The sequence below is a fragment of the Dysidea avara genome, chromosome 9 (genome assembly GCF_963678975.1).
Source record: "Dysidea avara chromosome 9, odDysAvar1.4, whole genome shotgun sequence".
Lineage (NCBI taxonomy): Eukaryota > Metazoa > Porifera > Demospongiae > Dictyoceratida > Dysideidae > Dysidea > Dysidea avara.
Window position 1 is genome coordinate 22,279,625 of NC_089280.1, and position 18,008 is coordinate 22,297,632.

The 18,008-nt window shown below is 38.7% G+C and overlaps 2 long non-coding RNA genes across 6 annotated transcripts in view; one reads left to right on the top strand and one right to left on the bottom strand.

The window, feature by feature from the left end:
- The window catches only part of LOC136266526 (uncharacterized), a 26,067-nt gene continuing 8,059 nt past the window's right edge, over positions 1-18,008 (bottom strand). For both annotated transcript variants that reach the window (XR_010706150.1, XR_010706152.1), the window contains one exon: positions 1-147. This is a non-coding gene — a long non-coding RNA (uncharacterized lncRNA). The remainder of the gene's footprint in view (positions 148-18,008) is intronic.
- Positions 7,974-9,558, top strand: LOC136266757 (uncharacterized). 4 transcript variants are annotated; one of them, XR_010706271.1, is made up of 8 exons: positions 7,974-8,156; positions 8,211-8,277; positions 8,323-8,434; positions 8,483-8,583; positions 8,633-8,872; positions 8,928-8,984; positions 9,039-9,099; positions 9,156-9,558. It is a non-coding gene; the product is annotated as an uncharacterized lncRNA (long non-coding RNA). The 4 variants fall into 4 exon arrangements; XR_010706268.1 differs by having other exon boundaries at positions 7,975-8,277; XR_010706269.1 differs by having other exon boundaries at positions 7,976-8,277; positions 9,078-9,099.

The following is an 18,008-nucleotide window of genomic DNA, read 5'->3' on the forward strand; positions in this document are numbered from 1 at the left end:
TCAAGTACAAATCAAACTCTCTAATAGAACATACACCATGTACAGTGATGAATAATTACACAACAAATTAAAAAGTTACCAATACAGTGACACATTATATGTACTATCACTAAGAATAATGTTCTCTGTTAGCAGGTCTACATTCCTCTGTAAATAAACAACACAACATGTAAATAAACAACACAACATGTAAATAAACAACACAACATGTAAATAAACAACACAACATGTAAATAAACAACACAACATGTAAATAAACAACGCGACATGTAAATAAACAACACAATATGTAAATAAACAACACAACATGTAAATAAACACAACATGAAAACATGCAAATATGAACAAGAATTAACAACTATAAGCAGTAAAGAGAAGGAGACAAAATAGCATTTGCCAGAACACAGTAAATCATGTCTGATCAAATTAGCACCTTAACTATTTATGTGTGTTGACTGTTGAATATAATTGTGACCTGCTGTACAAAACTGAACCAGTCCATTTTGCACATTCCCCGAATTCCATCTCTGTTATCTATAATAACAGCTAAAGTTTCAACCTTTTGTTATGTATGAATGGTCTTGGTGTTATAGCACTAGAACAGGAATAAAATTCAGCAACAAAACGGCAAATAAATTACAGGCACTTATTTAATCAATCATAACTCGAGACTGGAACAAGCTACAAGACAAGGTTTGGCTCAGTCTGTTCACCATGAACTGGCAAATCGATAAACCAACTGTATGTCTCCATGTGGATGACCATTCCAACAATGAAATGAAGATGGTAAACTTTATATCTACTGCATTGTAAAATAAGTGCCCATACCTTACGTGACTTATGCTACATGAACACAAAACAAAGACTTTCTTACTCCTTATGAACAGGCAAATCTGATGGTGTATAGGTTTTGTTGATTGAGCTTTGTTCCTGATTAAAATGAGTGTAAATTTTTGTGTAGCACATGTATTTTTACTCAGTTTATTTCAACACAATTTTATAGCAACATGTAACACTTTTCAGATCAAAGGAACTGCCCGGGCTACATTTCGTATGTAGCCCAGCTAGCAGGGCTACATACGAAATGTAGCTGGGCTGCAACTGGGCACTGATTACATAGATGTAGATGCCGAAATCGATTGTGGGGACCGAATAATACCCACTTGATTAGGATTCCCAACTTGGATTTTGCCATGAAAACCACACAAACGGAGAGTGCCTTATTATCCTCGCCATCCTACGAGTTGATAAATGTCGGGCTAGGGTGAAAACTAGTGCTATACTATAGCTTATTCATTCAATCGTTTTCACATGTTTTTGAATATGAACACACCCCCATCACGAAGCTACCACTCTGCACGGAGTAACCACTCTACAAGCAAGCTTTACCTGTATAGGCCTTTAGTGAACTGCGTAGTTTTCCCATAAACGATTCAATAACACTGATTAAAACATTAAACTTGCGTAAAGGAAATTCTTCGTGATATTTGTAGGATATGTCCGTTTATCATAACCAAACGTAACCAGAACGTACTATGAGCTGATGACTCATAATCGAAATTTTTAGGTATGCATATATAATACATCCAGTGGCTGCACTCGTATTGGCTTGGGTGATTGATCGCCCTGTACAGGCTATCAGCCTAATAAGTGTTACAACTATTACATAGAATTTTGCAAAAACAACCGGTTTTCACTCAGCGGGTAACAATTGTCACTTTCTCTTTGACTTTGTGCCATTGCCAGCCTTGAGTGTGTATATTCACTCTACTCACTCTGCAATGAGCTGAGAAAGTAGTAAGGCAAGAGAGGTCGCTGATATACTTTTAAAATTCCTAATTTAGGGATTAAATCCCCATTGGTATATCTTCAAGTGCAGGCAGCCTCCCTTGTTTTACTAGTTTTTATTTCTATGATTCCTAATCAAACTTAACATCCTTTAATTTTTTGCACTTGTTTGCTTTTTTTGGAACATAATTATGACTGGTGAACTCCTGCATACTGCATCAAAACAAAGAATGGTGTCAGACTTAATATAACAAGTACACAAAAAATTTGGAATTTTCAACTAGAGTAGGGACCATAGCACATCGATAAAAAGTACTGAAACAAGCTGGAGCAGTGCACGATATTAAATCACAGCAAAACAATAAGAAGTGTTATATCCGTACTGTGCTCACGATACCATAACAGAAATGCACAGTAGGGACATAACACTTCTTATTGTTTGACTGTGATATAATATCATGCACTACTCCAGCTTGTTTTTCAGTACCTTTTATCAACATGCTATGGTCCCTACTCTAGTTGAAAATTCCAAATTTTTTGGGTACCTGTTTGTTAATTTTTTTTGTAAATAATTGATGTAACTGGGGTGCATGGAACTATTTCTTTCTTTCGGTATGCGTGGATTGCAGAGGTTTTTTTTGAGCAGTTCTTGATTCAAAATACTGTGTAATCAGTTGAACATAGCTGACAATGGATACTCTACTTTTCAGACGATAATTGATATAGCTGGGGCGTGTGGCACCATTTCAGATGCGTCATGCGTGGATTCACCAGTCATAATAATTATTTACAAAAAAAGTTAACAAACAAGTACATAAAAGCACCTCTGCAATCCACGCATACCAAAAGAAAGAAAGAGTTCTGTGTGCCCCAGTTACATCAATTATCATCTGAGAGGTGATGTATCTGTTATGCTTTGTTGTCAGCTATGTTCAACCCGTTATACAGTAATACAAATCAAGAACTGTTCGAAAAGCACCACTGCAATCAAAATAACCACTATGAAAAACACAAATGATTTTCCGTTATGAAAAGAAGCCATTACGTGCTACTGTCAAATCGACATTTTTACTGTTAGTAAAGATGAATGGGACACAAAGGAAGACACTGGTAACTCCATGAACAATGCATTGTACGTACTGCGGTATGCCAAAAGGCACCTCTCGGGCTGAAGCTATGTCAAACAGTGAAAAAATCGAGCCTGTACATAGCCTTAGCCGTTATCGAGTTAAGTTTGTCTGAAGGCATCCGTTACTCAGTCAGTCAGTAGAAAATTCCATTAAATAATTTTATTTTAAGTTTTATAGCTACTTATTGAAAGCATTTCGGGTCAATCTGAAGGTTTGTTTGGGCTTAGTTTTGCATAACCAATACTGCCTCATCGTCGTCAAGGAAAATTCAGGCTGGTTTTTGGGTGACGTTATTTTGTGGGCCACGCCTACTCCTTTGTGGTCCCTACTATACAGTACTATCATACTGTATGATTGCCTAAATGCGTGCCCCAACTATCAAATACATGAACTGGTGATAATGCTTCATAACTACGTTCACAATGAAGAAGCACCTCTGCAATTAATCCAGTCACCACAGAAAGTATAGACAATTACATTACAAATGTATAGGGAAGCCATTATGTGCTACCAAGAATTGACACCTCACACTGTCAGTAAAGATAACTGTTTCCGGATAGTCATGAGCCCTTTGGTTATAAGCTAAGTCCAACTATAGGTAGGTAGGAATCATAGACAAAAAAAAACAAAAAAAACAAACAAACAAACAAACAAACAAGCACACAAGTACAGGTATAATTAGAAATTTTAACAATTCAATTAGGAATAAAAGAAAGGAAACAAGAAAGGCTACGTACACCTGCAGATATACTAGTGGACATTTAATACCCACATAAGTGTATTGGGACTGAATGTTTACTATTATACCTGCAGGTGTAGGTGAACTTCTTTGTTTCACTACTTTATTTTGCCTATTTGAGTTTTTTCCTTGTACTTGTTTGTTAACATTATGAGCAATATCTACAATGACGTTTCGGTTACGTTTCGTGTATATGTATCTATGATGCCATAAAACAAAATGGCTGCCGTGGTATGGGGACTTTGTACAGGGAGGTATTGGGTGAGATAGTGTTTCCCTATGATAGCGTTTATAAATTTTAAAAAGGGCGAAGGTGAGGCGTATAGTATATAATGCAATACAAATAAGCCTTTTTGTGTCTGAATTTAAAATTTTCAAGGTCTGCTTTCCTCATTGAAGTGGATTTTGCTCTGTCATGGTATGTGTACTACTTCTTACCTTTATTATCTCGTGGTTAAACGTGTAAAACACTACAGACAACATTCATTTCGAATACTGTGTGCCAAAATCTCTGAAGCCCCCACACTAACACGGCCATTTTGTCAATAATTTCATAATCGCAACATCAAGAAACATTATTGTGGATATGACAGGTGAACCCACACATATACATCAAAAGAAAGAATGGCACCTTAACGATATTGCCCGAACACACACCCCAACTATCAATTATACCAACTGAAAAGTGAAGGACTATTATGATTTGTTTTCAGTTATGTTCAGTCCATTACACAGTGTTGCAAATGAACAGTTTGAGAAGCACTTCTGCAATCAATCTAGTAGCTACTATGGAAAATAGGAATATACACATTGGAGAAGCCACTATGCACTACCACAAATCAACACCTTGAGCTGTCAGCAAAGGAAATGAGACATAAAGAAGAACAAAGTTAAGTCCATGATCCATGCATTGTACTATGGGTATGCCAAAAAGCTCCTATCAGGATGAAGTGACGTTTAACAGCAAAAAACAAGTCGGTAGCCTTAGTTGTTATTGAGGTGTGCTTGTCTGAAGGCATTAGTAAGTCAGTCGGTCAATTAGTGGGTCAGTTGGACAGTCAGTTTGTAGTGGGCTTGGCTATACCTAACCAATACTGTCCAGCTGTCATAAAGGAAAAGTGAGATTGAGGTGATTTTTGGGCAAGAAAGTCCAAACCTTCATCATCCCTACTATACAGTACTATCATACTGTATGATGAATAGAATTTCAGTTATGATACTCTTAAGCCTGTTGTTGTTAATATGGACATTCAGAAACAAGAACCAGGGGACCACAAGACTTGGTAATACTGGAAGTATAGAATCCAGTATTTAGTGTGAGAACCACATATTATTGCTATCAGATATTTATAAACACAATTCTAGCAGGCCTACTCATGTTGCCTTTTAACTGTTAATTTTTAATTGGTGTTTCCTGTTGTGGTACACTTTAATCAAATAGGCAGGATATGTAATGCTTTGGATACTGTTTCTGCAACCAACCTGAAAGCAATTTCTTAATTTTCATACAATATCTTTTTAACACCCAAAAATCATCAGATATGATATAAAACGTGATAGTGTTGAAATGTGCTACCATATTCCCTGATGTAAACAACAATGAACTATTACTACTTGTTTAATTGCTGCTGCTGCTTCTTCTCAGTGGTGAACTTCAAGCCATTTGAAGTAGAAACAAGGGGGTGTCATGTAGGTATGTGCTGTAGGTAGATCTGCGACCGCAGTCAAAGTCTTGACCGGCCGAAATTTTGCTTTGACCTGTGACTAAGAGCCTTTTTCGACCTTTGACCCGTGACTTAGCGACGATATTTCAGCACTTTTCGATTGTGGATTGGAAGCTTTTACCCTTGACCGTTGAATTGGCAAAATTTTGGTGGCCTTGACCTTTGACTTAGACTTTGACTGCGGTCGCAGATCTACCTACAGTGAGTGCCTGTGTGTCACCCCCTTGTAGAAACTATCTAGCAGCACAGATAATGTATGGATAGGAAACACCTGTTAAATTATTTTCCTATCCTAGTTACAGTGCGCCAATTACACTAGGAAATGTATTAAGCGGCTATTTGGCTTTCTCTGGCTTGTTTGAAGGCCAGTTTGAAGGCGATATTCCTTTTACATTGTTTATTGTGTTGTGTTGTGTACTGAACAAGAACACAGTGTGTCTGTGGACATTGGGAGAAATATTGTTTGCGACAGGTGACAATGGCAGGTATGCACCAGCAAATATTTCAGCAGCAGTACTATTAGCCAACTTTTTGTCACCACATTTACACAACCAAAGAAATGTGTGATACATTGAAATAGATTCTATGCTACAGTACTGCTCAGCTCAAGCTAAACAATTGCACAAAGTAGTAACTGTTTTTTGAAGTTTTGTCGAAACAGTGGAAATATACACCGAAGCAGTGAATATCTAGCTAGCCTACTACACTCTACCTGCTACAAGTGGTGTAAACAGCAGCAAAGAAACAATGCTGCACTTTTCTGTTGTTGTTTTTTTTCCAGGAAATTTGCACAACCATTTCGAAACACCATATTTCACCTTTGAACATGAATTTTCTTACACTGCTGTTTACTACTCTCCAGTGTCCCTACCCAGTTCAGCCTCCAATTAGTGTAGGTGGTAACTAACGCAGCTGTAAACACCAAACACTAATTTACTGGTTACAAGAGCAGTGAAATCTTCCACCTGTCAAGGCCATAAAGTTTACGTGCAGCGAAAGGAGGATGGCCCATGATATCACTATGTAAATAATATGGGCGTTTCCAATCCATATGACATACAGTATCTATGCTAGTAGTAACTGTGTAAGCAATCCATGTGCATATGAAATTATTTCAGCTAACAATTAACCGTTGTATGGTAAGTCAAGGATCTCTGCGCTTTGTCATTACAATAATAACACTAAATATATTATAGTTGGGGGTTTTACTGACACATACTTCCTTGATTAAAGAGGTACGTAGCATCGTCATGACAAAGGGCAGTATCAACATATGTACCCAGTTATCATACGTACATGTAGTTTTCCAGTACATACAGTAGGTACATGGTTATATGAATTGACACACAATATTATTGTATGGTGTGATTACTACACTACAGCAAGGTATTTGATTGGTAGGATCTAAAATAAAATCCCTTGTTTCTTCTCAACAGATCTTTGGTGATGCAAAATACAGTAATTACAAGCAACCCATGGGCATCAAATCAACAGCAGCACCCGACTACAAAATTTACAGGGATTTGTTCCACCAAGAGTTATGTATACAGTTATAATTCTAAATACTGCTACATTTTTAGGTTAATCTAAAGGCTGCAGCACATGTTGCTGTCAGACCTTTAGTGCTGGCCACTATAAAGCTTTAATAATATGTAACAAAGAGTCTATACATTCATAGACTTCAAAACATTGGATATAGTAACCTCAAGCCCTGTAATGATGTCTTTACTTTATTCAGGTAGCATAACACAAGTGGGTGTGACACTTAGTTGATGACCAACAGAGAAGCCTATGATAGATTGCATTTGGGGGAAACTTTATGAAACACTTCTAGAATTACTTCCAAACTAGTCTAAACTCTGCAATAACTCTAGGTCAAATTTAGGCTTAGTTATAAGTGAAGAGTCAAGAGAAACTGTCACCGTGACAAAAATTATTTTACTATAGTTTATGTGACTACATACTTGAACAACTATTTCCAGATTGAGCTGGGCTGCTATGCCACACCTCTATATTATTGCTGTTTTCTAATCTGATTGTACCTGAAACAACATAACGAAGGGACATCCTTTAAATACCAATAGTATAATGAATATGTAACATAGTAACTACTATAGAAAGACACTACCACAAGCCCTATGGATTATTATATGAAGCTGTGTACTACATCAGTATCAGGTGTGAACATGTAGGAGTGTTAAAGGGATATAACAATTAGTGAGTAATCATTTTCAAACATTCTCTGTACAGAATTACATGTTTGGAATGCTCAAGCAAATTAGAGACTAAGACAGATGAGTCATTGAGGATCTTGGATAGCATGGCCAAGGTCATTCAAGACACCTTCACCACGGTGTTGTCCAGTGAAGAGTGAAGACAAAGCACCTACACATCTATAGACAGCCTAGTACACACAGATTAAAGTGCCCAATACTTATTCTGCTCAAGCAGTCTAAATATGGAGATGCCAATCTATAGTACGTTCGCGTTGAGCTGAATCCTGGGTTGTTGATTAAGAAGCCATACAAGATCAAAGGCTTTAAACATAATGTTTATGAAGCATTTATTCGTAAGCCCATGTTACGGGCGCGCACTTAATTGTTGTGAATATGACGTCCAGTGCACCGTCAGCGAGTGTGGAGCGAACCCCCCTTGGAAAGAAGTTAAACAGCCAAACGAAGTATCTACTTATGAAACTATGGGAGTACTTTAAGCAAGAAGCGAAGAAATGTAAAATTTCTATCAACATCACGGAGAGAATCTCGAAGGCCACCGGTATTGTATGTAATGCCTTCTTTGCTGGGTTTTGGCATACATTACGCCACGCAGGGATTTCAAGGACATCTATTAGAATGGAGCACCGCAAGAAAGGTGATTTATTTATGCCAAGAAAAAGGTACAAAATGCACTTTGCACAAGCCCGCTCAATTGTAATCGTCAGGTACAAATGTTCACGAGTCCATGTTGATGCAGACAGTTTTGACCCAGATACTGTTAGACAAGATCCATTCATTGTACGGAAGGAAGGAAATCTATCGCTCTCAAAGATTTTGGTAAGTTAAATTTTGAAACCTGGAACTTTGTCACGTACTCCGTCTTAGGCCAAACTTAAGAATGATGGTGTTTTCTCTGGGGGTAGAACATTGCTTTAAAGAGTGTTGAGTGATATGGGATTTAAGTACAAGACGATTAATGAGAAGAGGTTAGAATTGAAACTGTTTGTGCTTTAATGTCACTACACGTATATGCAGGGTATGCTATGAGCAGCCCTGCACAGTCCATCAGCATCATAAATATTAAAGACGAATGAGGTGCAACAGAACTGAAGGAAGACCAGTTGTGTATTTGGATGAGACTTGGGTAATGAAGAACTTCTAGAGCAATTCCTCATCCAAATCAGCAGTGATAGTGAAGATGGTGATGGTGGTATTAATGAATCTTCCACTAGCAGCAACGGGTCCAAGTCTTCTTCTGGGCTTACTTCATCTGATGTAAGATTGTTTGATATTTGCAGCATTGGTGTTACAACTTGATTTTGTTCCCCAGGAGTCATCGGGTAGCTGGGATTAAACTCTGTGAAGTACATGAAAATACAGATGAAGTGTAAATGTGTGCACTTTAATAATAAAAAATACCATTGCTTTATTGTGCTAGCAGAAGTTGAACATACATCCCTTGTATATGAAATCGGTGCAGGAGTGTTTGGAAGTCACTACAGGTACTGTCAGCCCAAATTCATACAAACAGTATTATTTCATTTGTTGAAAATTTTAGAGTTTTTTGGGAATGTAACTTCAAAAACAAAATGCTGGCTGTAAAAACTGTGTACATGTGTGGTGAAGTGATGAGAAAAGGATTAAAATGACAAATTGACTAAATGGGAACAGAAGACGATAGTCAGCTGTGGTGAATGTGAAATAAAATACATGTTGTTTGGCTCACTTGCAGGAACACCAATGCTGAATAACAGATTTTGAGCTGTTATAATTTGGTTTTTTTCTCTTTTGAGGCTGAAGAAGTTTTTTACCTGAATATAAGCAGGCCACTTATCTTCTAAATAGTGCAACAGTGGCCCCAGCTCTTCTACTTATGCAACTCTGTTTTACACACACAAAATCTGTTTTATTTTTCTTGTAAAAGTGTATTACAGCCTCTTACATAACGGATGGTGAAATCATGCGTGTTGAGGGCGGGTGTGTGACATCTGGCTTGGCCACAAACATGTGTCAACATGACCATCAAAGGGCCGCGCTTTAGAGGCTTCCCCATTGAAAATGTATGGCGAAACTTTACAGTGTCATAACTGGAGTGTCTTACATTCGAATGAAGCGCTTTTAATATATTTTTAGCGGATCGAGAAGCGCTATGTATCGAGCAATACAGGAGGCCCATGCGATGTAGCAATCGTAAGTTATTAATCGTTTTTGATGGTTCAGCTCAACGCGAACGTACTATAGTATTGTTACAAGCCTAAGTATTGGACACAGACAAACCTTTAGACTTTGTATTGACAAATGGGCAGTGAACAGCAGCCAATACAGGAGATCAACACCAGAGGTGTTAAGGACCAACATTGGGTGATGCCACAGATTGCATAAGTCACAGTAGTAGCACCAGTTACCATAGTGACAGAGTCACAATGGTGGCAGAGATTCACCACTCAACATCAATGGGCTAATCCCATTATCACAGCTGCAAGTTGCAGGTTGAAACTTGTCAAGCATAATATCTCTGATAACAGAAGTATTACCAATTCTTTGCATGCAGAATCAGCCTGTTCCATTCAAGGAGGGATCTGACAATGAGTCCTTTCAACAGTGACAAAGGGTTATCACATCCCTCTCCTGTCTCTCCAATAGTCAAGAGACCATGCCACACAGCCATCACCTCCTATCAAAGAAGCAGACCCTTTTGCAGGAGGAGATTCTAACCATGCGCCCAGACAAAGGGCTTCTTCTGTAGCATATTATGTGGTACTTACTTAGATGGTGGTCAGAGACCAGTTATCAACCTGAAAAGGCCAACCCAGAGGAGGTCCGATGTGTTCATGTGAGCCATAGGGTTTGTACAGAGAACTTATTTTGGGAAGGTAATACTAAAATATATGCACCAATCGAAACCATTTCTTATGCTAAATCCATCAGCGTAATCAATTCCATTCAACCCGATAGTTTTGATTTCAATAAACACAGTCCATTGTAGACTTCTTACTGATTAAAGAAATGTAAGTTACGTAATTAAATGAAATCTTCTTGATAGCGCTTACTTTGTGTTGGCCCTTCTCTGAAGCCAACCATAATACTTAAAGATGGAGAGTTTTCATACAGTGAAAACTCCCTTGTAGAAAGCGGGTTGGATGACAAAGGTACACTTCAAGAATGCCTTCTTTATGGTACCATTAGCAAGAGACAGTGGCTGTTTCTGCAAGACGGCTACGTTGGCATCTCTCCTTGATATGATCCATATGGCTGGTCAGTGTACTTTGTCAGGGAGCACACTCTCTGATGACTGAAGTATGAAAAACAATTCTCTGACCAACCTCCATAGGAGCAGAGGATACCAAGGTTGAGTTTTCCACACTATAGCTACCAGGATGAGTGATTTGATTGCATGTTTGTGACAGGACTCTACTCACATAGACCTTGGTCTTTGGTTGGATGCTCCTGGCAATGATGGCATTGACAGGGTGACCATCAACATAATTTGTGCTGGTAGCCAATTCAATGTCGATCTGCTAAGAAAATAATACACCAGCTTGCCCATTTAACAGAAGCAGTCATATGCAACCCTACCACATGGGATGTGTCTAAAAATATGAAGTATATTCCCTTGATAGGACAGAATCACTCCCTATCTCTCACGTCACTCTCCATGAAACTGCTAACGCTGCTGGCATTCACTAGGCCATCAAAATCTTATGATCTCTTCAACCATGGTCTGACCTATATGATAACACTACCAGACAGTGTGGAGAGTTAAACTCACACATTCTTGCCAAACAGTCCAGACCATCTAGGCCAGCAGTTCCATTTGTGTTTCCAGCCTCCCAGCAAATGAGAATCTTTGCCCTAAAGAAACATTATCTGAATGAATATTTATGTGAGTCCTATAGAAATTCAGAATCTAACTCTACAATAATCCCATTTCATCCTTCTCCATTGCCAGATAGATCTTGGCCATGCTGAATGTAGATGGCATTGACACTCAATCTGTCAGAAGTGCTTCTGACCTCTAGCGGTGTGAAAACAAATCCAACACGTAGTAAGCAATATTACTGTCTTCCAATGACTCTATTATACACCTTCTACAGCAAATGATATTGGAATCCCAGTACTATCACACATACAAGCATTCCAAAACGTAATTACCTGAATAGCTACAATCACTGAATTGTCACCAGCTATTCTTAGGAATGTGATTGTGGTGAGCATATCAGCAACCCAACCCCTGGTATGCCGGGTAGGTAGAAGCAGTGGACCCAGGGACCAAGGACCCGGGACCAGGGGGGATCCAATTCTTCTTGGCACTTTACAATATTCTATACTTGTATTAGGTACCTCTGCAAGCAGTCTTGCATGGCCAATCCACTTTCCCCATCACTGTGTCTCACACGATGTTTACACCAATTAGAAATTATAAGCACCTCTGAAAAAGTGTCTGAAGCTGACTGCATTTATAGGCCACTCGTCTGCTGCTGCATGATGACCATACTAGTCTATTATGTCACCTAGCTACTAAAGTTTAGAAACATTGTGCAAACAAATATTTGAAATAGTGATTACTAGCTAAGCCGAGCCAAGCAAGTTCCAGCAGCTCAACAACCAGACTTCATACATCGTGGTGCATTTACACAATGTTTCTAAACTAGTGGCTAGGCAACATAATAGACTAGTACACTCATTGTGCAGCAGGCAGTGGCCTATAAATGCAGTCTGCTTCAGACACTTTTTCAGAGGTGCTTATAATTTCTAATTGGGTGAGACACAGTGACGAGGAAAAAGTAGATTGGCCATGCAAGACTACTTGCAGAGGTACCTAGTACAAGTATAGAATATTGTGAAGTGTATAAAATTCCATGAAGAGTTGAATCCCCGTGGGTCCCCTGGTCCTAGGTCCTTGGTCCCCGGGTCCACTGTTTTTCCTACCCTGGTATGCCACGTTGGGATTTGAAAACAGAGCCTCTATATTTTAGTCATTTGTTTTTACTCCAACTAGTATTATTGATCACAGCTTGTAGCTAGGGAACAGCTGATGCATATGAGCAAATGGAGGTACTTATATGTACATATGGTATGTAGGTGCTTCTCATTTTTGTTGTTCCTGAATATGGAAAACTAGGGTGATATGCTCACCTCACATTCCTAACGCACTCCATAATAGCTGGTGACCACTCTGTGATCTGAGCCATTGTAAAACTGTAAAACAATAAGAAGTGAATATCCTTACTGTGCTACACTCAATGCACAGTAAGGATATTCACTTCTTATTGTTTTACAGTATTTGGACATTACGTACTACTCCGATCCAGCTTGTTTCAGTACTTTTTATTGCAGCACTATACACTGTCCCTACTCTAATTTAAAATTCCTAATTTTTTCTTATACTTGTTTGTGAAGTTTTTTTTTGCAAGCTCATGACCACTAAATAGCCTGCTTTTCACAAAACTAGTCACATTATTTTAAAAGAGTTAATCACGGTACTATTATACTAGATTATGACTCATACAATAAAAACTGATCAGTGGGCGTGCAGACAGTAATTTACGTAAGTGGGTGTGGATTCATGCATACCTACACACTGATGAATGGGCGTAGCTACCATATGTCCACAAACAGTAATTTACGTAAGTGGGCGTGACTCACGAAGAAGCAGAGTTTCGTTATGATGTGTAGTAACACATCCACATTTAATTTAGCATGTGGAGTCAGACCCGAATAGTCTGTAAAGCAGGACCTGGATGACCCAACTCGGTTTAATATTGTTACTAAATAAACTATATTTATTGACTTACACATTGCTATACGTATAGTTCGCTGTGAGTTGCTCTCTCTGATCGATATCAACAGCAAGTCACGTACGCATGTTTTTGGTGCAACCGGCGACCACGTGTATTCGAATAGTTTGATGCAATATACACTGGTAGATGGAAGCCGTACTGTAGTCTATTAATACTCAGCGGTAGAACCTTGACTGATGGCCATGGTAAAGAATGATAAAAGGTAAGACAATAGCGCAAGCATTGTATGTTTATCAATATATCAAAGGTTTTTTCTTAAGCGAACTAGAAACGTTTCTGCAAAAGAATTAGGGCTGTAGGTGTAGCCAATTTCCGCTACACTTGACCGAAGGCGTCAGGCAGGCAGGCAGGCAGGCAGGCAGGCAGGCAGGCAGGCAGGCAGGCAGGCAGGCAGGCAGGCAGGCAGGCAGGCAGGCAGGCAGGCAGGCAGGCAGGCAGGCAGGCAGGCAGGCAGGCAGGCAGGCAGGCAGGCAGGCAGGCAGGCAGGCAGGCAGTAGAAAATTCCGTTGAATAAATTTAAAAAAAATTCTATAGCAACTTGACGGAAATGTTTCGGGTCAATCTGAAGACACTTTTGGGCTTGGTTTTACCCAAATGTCATGTCGTTATGAGGAAAAATCGTGGCAGGTTTTGGGTTATATTATATCATGGATCGCCCCCACACCTTCGATGTCCCTACTATACAGTACTACCGTACTGTATGATAGGAGCCCATAAGTACCACAAGGTGCTTTGTTGCTTGCAGGATTTTATGGACTCCTGGTACTTTGTATTTTTCTTGTGCTAACTTGTCAACAGATAAATGGAATTCCCTTGCCAACATCTCTGATGCAGTTGCAGGGGAAAACTACTGGATAAAATTATAGTCACTATGTACACAAGAGTCTATATATGTATCTCTGGATGATGATAGGAGCTATTAGTGATAAACACAATACGGAAATGATAGTGTATTCCAGTATCATGTCAGTATGGTGTTTGTGAAAAAAAAGTGTTCTTGTGAAACTGACAAGCTAGCGACAGGATGCAGTTGCCTCTCTACCCATGCCTCTGGTACCTGCAACCTAATAAGGCAAATGAGAGACGTTTCACCTTCCTAACCAGGCCACCATATTCTCTCTTTAATGCTTGTTTATGCTACCAAAAATTGATAGGGTTGTTGGGTTGAGCATTTTGAATTTTTGGTACTGCTACTGCTGTTATTGCAAATGTTTGATATCAACACAGTTTCATCCTACCAGTACATTTGGTTAATGGTTACAAACACATCACAGCATGCCCCACTCTGTGGTAAGATAACATGTTGGATAACATGAGGTCATCATGATCAGGCACAATGGCTGGAGTTATTGCAAAATGTTGCATAACTCTTGTTTATTATGGTGAAACCCTTGCTCTGAAAGTGGTAAGATTGTATGAATGCAGCTCACTACTATTCTAACACTCATTGAAAAGAATTAGAAGAAGCCAATGCTTTTTGTGTAGCACAGAGAGATTGCAATAAGGGGTTTCACTCATTCAATCATTTTTCGTTTATTCACTCGTTCATTCACTCACACACACACACTACACACACACACACTACACACACACAACAACACACACATACACACACTACACACACAACAACAACAACAACACACACACACACCACACTACACACACACCACACTACACACACACTACACACACACAACACAACACATGTGCACACAACATACTACACACACACACACACACTACACTACACTACACACACACACACGACACATACGCACAATCACACACAACACACACGCACGCACACATTCAGATGTACTTTTCAATGTCAACATGTATATGCCATTGACTTCTTGTTTTTGAACTGTTTATGAGCTGTTATTTTTAACAATGCCAGAAATGGTTCAGACTCATTTTGATGGTCTTAGGTGCCTGGGATAGGATGCTTATTCAGGTGGCATTGATCCTCGTAATTTGGTCTAGCAATATACCCTATGACTTGGTCTTCTATTTTGGTGTATTACCAACTGTCCACCTAACCTTCTTCATGATACTCCAAGTGAATAAATTACAAACTGCGGTCAAAGATAATTAAGGAGATTAGCCAGCAGCTTAAACATTTAAATGACAGCTTAAGTTTACAATGACAACAAGGAAACAGATCAGCATACAGTAGCAATACAAATAGCACATGACACTAAAATTATGTAATGCATAAAATGGTTTTCAAGCACTTCTGAAATGCCAGCAACATTATGTAGTGGTACCACAAAAAACAGTGTGTTGATTACTCGTACAAGTAGAAGGAAAAATTAGAGTTTGATTAGGGATCAAAGAAACAAAACTTAGCAAAACAAGGGAGGTCACCTACACCCTAAGATATATGTAATAGTGGACATTTAATCCCTAATTTGGTTGTGGCTCCTTTTATTTTTTGCATTATTACGACTGGTGAAACAGTGCATACCACTTTTGAAGAAAGAATGGCGCCAAAGTTATTGCTTTCATCTGAACATGTGTCCCAATTACTGAAATAGCAAAGTAGCCATTATGCTTCATTTTCAGCTATGTTCAGCCTGTTACACAGCATTACAAATGAAGAAGGACCTCGGCAATCAATCCTGTCACAACGGAAAACTACTGTTACAAATATAAGAAGCCATCATAAGGCACTACCATGAATCAACACCTTGTGCTGTCAGCAGATAAATGGGACACAAAGGAGGCCATGAAGCATACGTTGTATGTACTGCGGTATGCCAAAAAGTACTTGTCCGGCTGAAACGATATCAAACATTGAAAAAATCAAGTCTGTAGCCTTAGCCGTTATTGAGTTATGCATCAGTCAGGCAGTCAGTTGAAAATTCCATTAAATATTTTTTTATTGTAGCAACCTACTGGAAGTGTTTCAGGTCATACTCAAGGCACTTTTGGGCTTGTGCCCCCCCCCCCCCCCCCCCTAGATTAACCCCTGGTGTACACCCATCAGTTATGATCATTAATTACTAACATGACATAATCAACAAAGCTTTGAAGCTCCAGTAGCTTTCTTGTAAGAAGTTCTGGAGTTTAAAATTTGACCTTGTTCCAGCCCTATTATGTGGGGCTACTTTTTTTACCCTAAATACTCTGACTGACATTGAAAAGCTCAATTTTTACATCTATGCAAGGTTGGAAAAGTAATAGCAAAATGATATGTAAAATATGAGATTATCTTCCAAGAGACAAAACAGTCAGTTTCCATAGATATGGCGCTTTACACATTAAAAAAATAAAATTAAAAAAACAAGAAGGAACTTATTAAATCGCATCCTACAAGTGATTGATGTCAGTGTTTTTATGTGTTATTTATTTAACTTTCTGGAGCACAATGAGTTGGAGTAAATCCTGGAAGACCACCTGTAGCAAAGCATTGTGACATCCTGGAATGCAGACTTGTATGATGTAAAGTCATGTTCCTCCAGAAGCTGGGATTTAGACCAGCTGGCACTACCTTTGTCATGACAAATCTCACACACAATGGAAATAAAGGATCCAAGAGATCAAGTAAGCTGGAGGACTGTTCCAAGTACGTAGGTTAAGTAGTCAGCCGATTTGGCACAGTAAATAGCTATCACAGCACGTTGTAGACACTTTGTTGACCACTTGATTATATGTAATAACCATCCTGTATACTCCAGAGATTGAAACAGTAATTTTGTATACAGGAGAAAATGATTCTTGGTACTGCTACGTATGTGCATAACTGAAGTTAATTAATATAGTTTGTTTATTATTCTGTAATGTAGTTGGACACACAAAACAGTGGTATATCAATTTACAAAACCAAGTGTGTCCATTGTCTTGATCTTTAGTGAATCTGGTAAGCCATTGTGAACCGTTAGTATCATGTTGACTATTGAGACTTGTGTGAAATACTAAATAAAAACGTACAGCCTGCTATAGCCCTTGATATTACTGTATCTAACAGGTTTTACCTACCAATATTTTCAGGTCATTATACTCCTGCTCTCTGTTGTGTCCAACCATCATTTAACAGGTTGTGTTAAGGTTGCGCATACTAAAATGCAATCATAAAAATTTTCTAGAGGATACTGTGCCAATAGACATCTTTTGAAACATTGCTTGTTCAAAGAATTTGGCAAGCATTTTTTAAAATTTTTTATTGTGAGTTGGCAAAGTCCATACCTTATGTATGTAACAGTGGTGATGATCTCGTTTCTTAGCAGATGTGCTTACAAAAATGAGATAAGAATCAACACTCACTCATCTACAAAACAATGCTAGGATGTTCCATCCTAAAAGCAAATCACAGCAATGTCTAGACAAGGTCTATATGGCTGAAGAAGGAAACTCCTGTTGAGGCAGAGGCTGCAGACCTACAACCTGGAAGGATACTTCTGTATGTAACAAGATCTCTGATTTCATTATGACAAGCTTATCCATAAGATCAGGGAGTTACCAGTGTACTCTGGGAATTTCTAAATTTGTACAAGTGTATTAATATCGGGGCATGATATCTTACACATTGAATTTGCATTGACAAACATCATTCATCTTGTCTTTTACTGTATCGTAAGATGGCAATGACAGAGTGGAAAAGTTGGTGA